Source organism: Sabethes cyaneus, chromosome 3 (assembly GCF_943734655.1).
Source record: "Sabethes cyaneus chromosome 3, idSabCyanKW18_F2, whole genome shotgun sequence".
Taxonomy (NCBI): Eukaryota; Metazoa; Arthropoda; class Insecta; order Diptera; family Culicidae; genus Sabethes; species Sabethes cyaneus.
In genome coordinates, this window is record NC_071355.1 from 24,433,309 (window position 1) to 24,442,952 (window position 9,644).

Consider the following 9,644-nt stretch of genomic DNA (forward strand, 5'->3'; position numbering starts at 1 on the left):
TGCTAGAGATTTGCAATCTTCTGTAAAAACGTGTATTTTGAGTCCTTCAATAATCGCCTAGAACCATATATTCCTGTAAAATGCAACCAACATAAGTTAAGTATGAAAAACTAATTTTTAAAGTATTTCCAAGGACGATGCTCTATAGCTCTGCACTTGATAGAGATAGAAATGTCATTTCTTTAGCAAAGTTGTTTGCCTTTATATTTTCCAAAACTTTGCTGAGGAAACCATGTGTCTATCTACGAACACAAAAAAATTGACGTGTATCGAGCCTTTAGCGAACGCGAAATACATAAAACGTATGCTTGCCGTATTCTTTGGGTGGTTAGCCATACAAGTTTATAGTACTCGATTTAAGCTTTAAGATGAGGTACTGATTTCATAAATCCATTTGCCCCATTTCACCCCATAGCATAGGCTCGTTAAACTACGGAAATTTAAAGCTTGAATATTTGATAACTTAGAAAGTCAAAGTCCCAGAGATTTGCGGTCTTCTGCAAAAATGTGTTCTCTGAGAGCTTCGGTAATTACCTAGAACATTGTATTCTTGAAAAATGCAACTAAGAAAAGCTAAGAATGAAAATTATTTTTAAAGAATTTTCAAAAAATATGCCCTATAGTTCAGCACTCGATAAAGATAGAAATTTTATTTCTTCAGCAAAGTTGCTTGTTTTTAAAATATTTACAACTTTTCCGAAGAAACTCTGTCCATATTTCCTATAAAAAAAGTTACTTTTTTTATTTTTATTATAGTAAGCAATGACTAACTTCTGACAGTTTTAGATTAACGGGGATATTCATAGGAACAAAAGTGCTGAAGACCATAAATGATAAAATGAAAGCAAAAGATACTAGGAAAAAATTTCCGCATTTGGCCATTTTGGAGCACTGTGCATTGAAGGCGTTAAGCTCAACAGGGTCGAAGAAACAAATGACTCAGGAGTTCTGATGGATAAAAAACTCACCTTTACTAATCATCGATTAGCTATCATCACCAAAGCTAATAGACAGTTTGGTTTTATAACGAAAATAGCCAAAGATTTCAACGACCCTTACAGTCTCAAAGCTTTGTATTGCTTACTGGTACGACTTATTCTGGAAAACGCAGTTTGGCTCCCTCATCAACTGACATGGGATCTAAGAATTGAAAGAATCCAGAAACGATTCAGCCGCGTTACTTTGTGTAACTTACCTTGGCGTGACCCTCTGAATCTCCCGCCTTACCGTGATCGCTGTAAACTGATTAACTGTCTTTAACTTGACACTTTAACTAGATGTCGGAAAATTCAGCAGGTAAGATTTATTGCCAAGCTCCTGAACAATGAGGTCGACTGTCCACGATTGCTGTCGTTACTGGATTTCCGAGTTCCCTCGCGGTCCCTGAGGAATGCAACGTTGCTTCAACCAAGGTTTCATCGTACTGCGTTCGGATACAATGAACCCATGTCTTCGATGTTGCGTGTTTTTGCTTCTGTTGAGGACTTGTTCAAGTAGCAGTATTACTGCATCTGACTCCTTCGTAATGTGATAATTGTACTGTGCTATTTTTGATGTATTTTTTTTCATTAAGACATTATGTTGGATGGATACATTAAGCTATAAATCAATGAATAACCCAATATATTTTTGGTCTACATCGAGATTTTACAGTTCATCTAATTAATCATTCTTCGCAGCAAACATTTTTTTCAAAAATAGTTCAGGTATACAAGTAAATAAGAAAGAAAAAAATATCTAAGCAGTGCTACGAGGGAGAATTTGGCCAAGTAACGATGAGCGCGGGAGGAGTTACCCACGGTCGTGAGGAGAAAAAAGTGCTAAAAGGGGGACAGAGATCATGAAAAGCTAGAACAACCGCACCAATCTCAAGCTATTGACACAAGCGAATTCTATCAGAAGATGAACTAGTCTCCTGAAGGACACACACCGAAGCCTGATATGTAAATGGACGAGGAGGGAAACCCAAGCACAAACGAACGTCAGATGTGATTAGGTGGAACCAGTTGGAAGCAGTTCTTCGATTGGAACCTCTGGTGACTGCTGACTGGTCACTAGATAATCTCCAGGATTTGGGAGGAGGACAAACTACCGGCGGAATGGATGGAAGGTGTAAGTTTTGAGCGACCGTGCTGCTACGGATCAAATTTTTAAACTTCGACAAATACCCCAGAAATGTCGGTAATACAACGTGCTCACGCATCATATTTTTGTGGATTTTAGGGCAGCATACTATACAGTCGAGCGTGAACAGGTAGATAATGCACGAGAACTGGTTACCGGACAAACTGATGCGGCCGATCAAAGCTATTCTGGAGTGAGTGATACGTGCGTGCTTGTTTCGGGGGGTACAGAGGTAACGTTAAAATTTAACGAAGATCCTCATTGTAGTCCACCGTCTATTGCTTCACTCCTACCGTCTAGCCCAAAGCAGCCAGCTGGTGTAACTTCTTTCATTGTAATTTCCCCTAAATTGTGCAGTTCCAGCAAATTCTCCAGCAATTTCCCGCCTCCATCTATAATCCGTACTTTTTTCCTACTTTAGGAAGGAAAAAGATACCATCATTGTAATTTAACTTTTCGCCTTTTGTAACCACCACCACGTGCGCACAGGCATACACATACATAGGCAATCGCACAACGATCGTTCGGTTCGGTTTTGGTGTGAATCAGAATCGGAACGGAGCAGGGCATGCATGATTAGCTGGCTTTTCCCAAAGGCACAACCGGGCCTGACGAAGAATTCGCACCCGGTTCCGGATCGGTGGCAAAGTTCAAAAAAGCACTTTACCCGACACGTTCTCTCGAGGTCGGTCGCACACGCTCATCGACGACGCTCGACGGAGTCACACTCCGGCACCATCGGCGACGGGGAAAGGACAATCGAATGCATTTTAAAACAAGGCAAAAATGACGATTTACGGGTTGCTTCGCAGAGTGGTATATAGAAGAAAGCAAATTTTGTGCAACATTGCTCGAGAGGGTTCGATGAGGTAGGTTGTAGATATATCGGGAAATTCTTACTACGTACAAGAACAGAGCTGCAGTAAGGAAGGATAGATTGGAATGCTTGGGAAGTCGAAAAGGTATTTATTGATGAGAACGTTAGACATGATTCGGTAATGTTTAATTAAAGCTTTCAAGGCTGGCAGTCAGCTGTTCGACTTAAATTGACACTGACATTGAATGCATGACCTGAAATGTTTCGAATAGAATGCTAATAATTTATTTACTAGACTTAGGACATGACCGGGGGAATTTTGTACGTCTCTGTCTGCAGTTTGGGAATAACTTCGAGCCGACAAGAGCAAGTCCTCGTTGGTGTAGTTTCCTTTCTTAGTTGGCCTTCGACAAAAACTTCGGTGCCTGTTCGAGGATGCCAATAAGTGGCGCGTTTTGGCCTTGCTAATGCTCCACCCGAATGCAATAATGGTGGCATGGCATCATCTGCACTTGAGTTTTCGGATGCCGTTGTTATGCTTACCATCGTTTAGCATAGCCAATTGTGGTGGAACGGAAACCACTCCGTTCATAGAACTAACTAGACATGAAATCGAACGGTTAGTTTGGGAAAACAAGTGCCCCTTCGCACGCGGGTGTTTTTTTTCTTCTTCTTGTCAACCTCAAGTGGTGGAAAAACAGCCGCATTCAATGAAAATGTAATTTAAAGTTGGAGACTTATTTCAGCAGAATGACAGAGGTCGCTTTCCGTTGCACTCGCCGCTTGTGCAATGAAACATAAAACTGAATGGAAACGAATGCGAATTTGCATTGCCATTTTGGTGAGGCAACTTGTTCGAAAGACACGGCCAGTATCTGACATGGCAGTGCACTTTGTTGAGTAGTTTTAAATTGGCTAAACGACTATTCGTAGACGAAACCAACGTCAACGAAAGAGGAATTATGGTAATTGAAATTGGATTTTACGTGAACAACGGAACCGATTGACTAACGTAGGAGTAAAAGACTGTTTTTTAATTAACCTTCTTATTCCGGTTGATGGGATTAAAATATAAGCTAATGAAATATTATAGAAAATCAAATAGAAAACCTTCCTTCAAAGCATAATTGAACCTCAGTCTTCTACCCGAAAGGCTGGGATACGAACCACTACACCAATCAGTATGTGACTAGCAGAAAATGCATCATTTGCACACGTTTAGAGCTATCAGCGTCACTTCCGCAAGCTGGCGGTGTGATTTCGGATTATATAACATCGAGCCCGATATTTCTTCAGTCCTACCGGTTGACCGACCGGCTCCAGCCAGCATCAGCACCGAGCAGCAGCAGCAGATTTATGTCTGCAATCGGATATAGCTGCTCGAGCGATTCTGCTGCTCAAACCTAACACCAGAAATGTTGCTGCTTTTGGCATCCGACTTAGCTAGCCGACACCCACCGGAAGTGCCTCGAAACCGGAAAATGAGACGGACAGAATCGAGCATTTTATTTGCGTGTTTCAGTGTCTACCCGAGCAGGACGAAAGTGTGAAATTATACCGCAATATTGTGTATTTTGAATTATGTGCGAAGACGTGAAAATATTGCTGAGATTTATTTTTAGCAATCCGCAAATGGTGCTACAAACAATTATTATAATTGCAAGACAATTTTTTTTGAATGGGTTTGCCCCTTTTTCTCTGCTCGGGCTGTGAGTTTCTGGATAGTGGTGACATGAATCGGAAGACCGTTTGTGGAAAAACTAACCGGTCAGCAGGCAAAAAGCGTAGCTGAAAACTGAAAAGTTATTCACTGTCAGTTCAATTTCCGAAGATTTCGAAAGCGAATTTCTAACTGCTGGCTGATTGAAGCCATGCAAGAATCAAATCTCTTACTCTTTCGCACGATTTTCTGGGGATAAACAAGTTGGCTTTCGATTTCACAATATGTTTTCACACTGTGGGAGGTTTTCCGCTAGGACTCTGGACAGACACTAGGACAAATTGGGAATTGAAATCCATTTAACTGGCTAAACCAATAACCACTTGCGAACCTGGCGTCTGGGGCACATTGAACCGAACTGAAAGGACTGTAAGGTTAAATTAAGGCACAATGGTAGACATAACCGCAAGCGAAAATAAAAATTAAATAATTGTCAACTGAAAAAAGTTCAATGAAATCAAAAATTAATTTGAACTGTGTTGAAATGCTGGGATAAATCTGAGAGGAATATTGAAATAAAATTTTAACAAAATAGATATAGATAGGCGACATCCATTTAGTACGTCACGCAAATTTTGACCAAAATCAAAACCCCCCTCCCCCCCTAGTCACATTTCGTCACACATTCGTGACCCCCCCCCCCCCTGAGAAAGTACGTCACGTCACGGAAATCCCTCCCTCCTTTCACAACAAAAAAATTAAATATTCATTCCAATCTTTTTATTTAAAGCCATCAAATGAATTTCAGCAAATAAAAAAAGGAAAATTTTCAAGCTTATAAGTCATCGATTCACGGATTTTGAAGATGATCTTCAACTGCTGCAATCGGATATGCTTCAGAAGTCGCTGATGTGTCGTCGATTAATGTTTCGCGCATAATCACGCCCTTTACATCCATCCACTCAAATTCGTCTGATCTAGTTGAAAGAATCAGAACTTCCTTCTGACGTCTTGCAGCAACACGCCTTGGAAGAACTTTTCTGACGGATTTTGTCATTTTGTGTATTCATTCCATCGTGCAATCATTCAACACTACCTTAGATGTGAAATTTAATCCGCAAGTGGCATAAACTCTATCCTTCAAAGAGCTTTTGAATGAGGGGCAGTATAAATTATACCGAAAAGCCTTAAAAGCAGCCGTGGAACTTCGGTATGAGTTTTTGTTCATCGATTGAGTTCAGCACGAATATCAAGGGAAAACATTGCCATGGGTCTCTGGTAGTATCCCGTAACTTTCAGGAATTTGTGCGACTGCTATTTGCGGTTGCAAAAATCTTTTAGGCAGGACGGGCCGGACAAAAATGCCCAAATCGATTTTCGATTTTTATTGTTTTCATATTTTTTTCTTAAATGTACTATCATTGAATATATATATATGCCAAATTTTTAAGTAAATCGAGTAAAAACTAAAGCTTGTAGAATTTTTTGAAGATACCAAAGTCAGTGAAATTTGTTGAAATTCGCAATGCGAAAACTTTACACCCTGTGATATCCAATTCGTTTTAGTTAGTTTAAAATATTGAACACCAGTCCATGCAAAGATGTGTTTTCATAGGAAATTTTCTTGGGAATCCAATGGAATTCTTAGATTTCACAAAACATCATTGTTATAAAAGTTACAATATGAAATACACGTTATTATTTGATTTTTAAACGGTGTTTCGGTCTGTAGGACGCCATCTACTTAGGAGTGCATACTAGTGCATCGACCGCTTATGTTTCATTTTACAGGAAATTTTGTCTAGTTTTCAAAAATCATAGTGGCATCTTGCGCCGTTCTGCACCAAGGTCTCAAATTTGATGAATTCTGAACAGGGTTGGCACGATCACTTTGACTCAATTCATATTCATTTGACAGTACCGTCCCAATTAAGCAAAATTTGAAGAAGTTGTGCATGTCGTATTTGTAGAGCTAGTTATTATCTACAATTTTGCTGAATAAAGCAGGGTTGTATCTTTTGTATTCACTGTGCTACAATACTGCTGTAGTCAAGTATTGGTAATCAAGTGAACGCTCATTTGGTTACCAACGGGGTAGCAACCATATGGTACCTTAAATACAAAAGATACAGCCTAGCTTTATTCAGCAAATTTGAAGATAATAACTACCTCTACAAATGTCACATACATAACTTTTTCAGATTCTGCTTGATTGGGACGGTACTGTCAAATGAATGTGAATTGAATCAAAATGATTGTGCCATGCCTGATTCTTTGTTATTTCTTTATCATCTTAAATATCTGAAATCGAACGAAATCTTTCTCTGATTCATATGTCGCTTCCATATTAGGTCATTACTTTTGTTATCCAGTAATATCTTTCAAATTGCTTCAAGATTACCCTTAGGTGGCATTTGTAGCATCTTTGGACAACTTTTTTATTTTTGTCCAGTTTTTGTATGGAGAGGATCCACTGTGCAGCGGTGTACTGCATGGTCTGTAAAGCCTTAATGGAGAGTTCATACTACATCCATGGTGCCATCGAAACAGCTGCGAGAGAGGTGGTAGGCACGACGCGTGGAAGATGGCGTAACAGCTGGTTTGATGCCGAATGCCAGAGAGTGACAGCTTAAAAGAACCTGGCCAGGAGTCGCATGCCCACTGCGGCAACGCGTCAAAACAGAGAGAGGTACAGAGAGACTAGAGCTGCGGAAAAAAGAATCCATCGTCTAAAGAAACGCGAGTACGAGGAGCACGTGCTCGCAGGCGCAGAGAAGCGACACGCCAGCTATGACACACGGAATTTCTATAAAACGGTGAGATGCAGGAATTTTGCCATGCCTGTGATGTGCAATGATAGTGCTGGCAACCTGCCTTCCGACAAAACATTGCTCAATTCTACCAACAATGTGCTTCCCCGTATCCTGTTCTGCAGACTGAGACCATTAGCGGAGTCCTTCATCGGCGAGTACCAAGCTGGTTTTCGTGAGGGTCGCTCCACAACGGATCAGATGTTTACCTTGCGTCAATTGCTAGACAAGTTCCGGGAGTACAACTTGCAGACACACCATCTGTTTGTGGATTTTAAAGCGGCGTGTGATTAAGTCAAACGAAATAAGTTGTGGCAGATAACGCTAGAACATGGTTTTCCGACGAAACTAGTTACGCTGATTCGTGTGACGCTGGACGGATTCAAATCATGCGTTAGAATAGCGGGTGAGACCTCAGCTGCTTTCGTGACGTTGGATGGACTGAAGCAAGGGGATGCACTCTCTAACCTGCTATTCAACATTGCCTTGGAAGGTGCATTACGAAGGGCAAACGTGGAAAGGAATGGAACTATCATCATGAAATTTCACATGCTTCTTGGTTTTGCCGATGACGTCGATATCATCGGAATCAACCGTAGAGCAGTGGAAGAGACCTTCAGGCCCTTTAAAATGGAAGCGGCGAGATTGGGACTCACCATTAACACAGCCAAAACGAAGTACATGGTTGCTGGTAGGGAACGTGGGATCCCAAGTGGTGTTGGAGCCGAGGTGGAGTTAGATGGGGAACGATATGAAGTAGTAGAGAAATTTATATACCTTGGCCGCGAAGTGAAACGACGAGTTGCAGCCGCGAATCAGGCTTTCTACGGATTACGTAGCCAGCTGAAGTCCCGAAGTTTGCAAACTCGCACAAAACTGGCGTTCTACATAACACTAATCCTCACGGTGGCCCTTTACGGATACGAATCATGGACGCTAAAGGAACCTGAAATTCTGCGATCTATACTTAGCGGCAAAATGGAAAATGGGGTGTGGCGCAGACGCACGAATCACGAGCTGTACCAAGTATACAAATATGCTGATATAGTGAAGGTAGTGAAATGTGGCAGGCTGCGGTGGGCTGGACACGTGGCCAGAATACCCGATGAAAGAGTAGCCAAAACTATTTTCAGCAGAGAACCAGGAAGAGGCCGTAGACTCCGAGGCAGACCCCGCACCCGGTGGGTGTGTGCTGTCTAAGACGATGCACGTTCAGCTGGTGTTCGTGGGGATTGGAGAACGGCAGCCCAGGACCGACGGTACTGGAGGACCATAATTCGTTCGGCGCAGGATCGTTAACGAACCATTGCCACTAAAGTAAAGTAAGTAAGTAAAATTTATAAGTATGCAGCGTGCTTCATATGATGGAAGAGGAACCCACCTCGTCACTTAAACGGCAGTGCTAGCTCTTTAATTGTAGTTGTTCTTGGCGAGTCCTCATTACGTTCCTATTGCTAGTACTTTAACTACAAGAGTGACATTTGAATTGACACTCAAAATGATAAACTCATTTTGACAGAGAATGTCCTGATTTTACTAAGATAACTAAGAACTCACGATCACTCGCTTGTCAAAGCAGGCTAGGTAATCTCGCGGCTATATAGATTCAAACATAAGACGACTGGAGGCCAACTGGGAGGCAAAATTGATACAAATGTATTACAAAAAAAACTAGAAATAACTGATAGGGTATGCTGCTGCTTCGTCGTAATTGCCCATTCCCGTCCTATCCAACACAAATTCTTAAAAATATCAGCGATTTTTATGACACACAATGCAAAATTAGTTATTCCCAAATATTTTAGTTTGTTTACGCGATCAATCAAAGTGAGCTGAGATTTATTTAAATGCCATTTTTCATTAAAGAATTTCTTGCAGCCAAATTTCCTACGTTTTTTCGTGCGACGAAGGATAAAATGTTGACTAATCGTTATAATTTCCGTCATTCATAAAATGAAAATAACTCACGCAACGCATTGTCGTTATTTTGCGGCCGGGAACACTTGCATGACCTGCAGAAATTTTGCAGAATAACATTTGTCATGTCGTCCTACACAAATACATGCGCGCTAGCTTCGTAAACATTATTGTGATTTTTAGTTCGGACGATGAAAAATTTTGATGGATGGATTTTAAAACGGTACGACGAATTTGAGATATAAAGTCAGTTGCGTAATTTGAATAAAATGCTTTAATAATTGCTTTTTAGTGAATTCAAGGGCCACGGATCGGA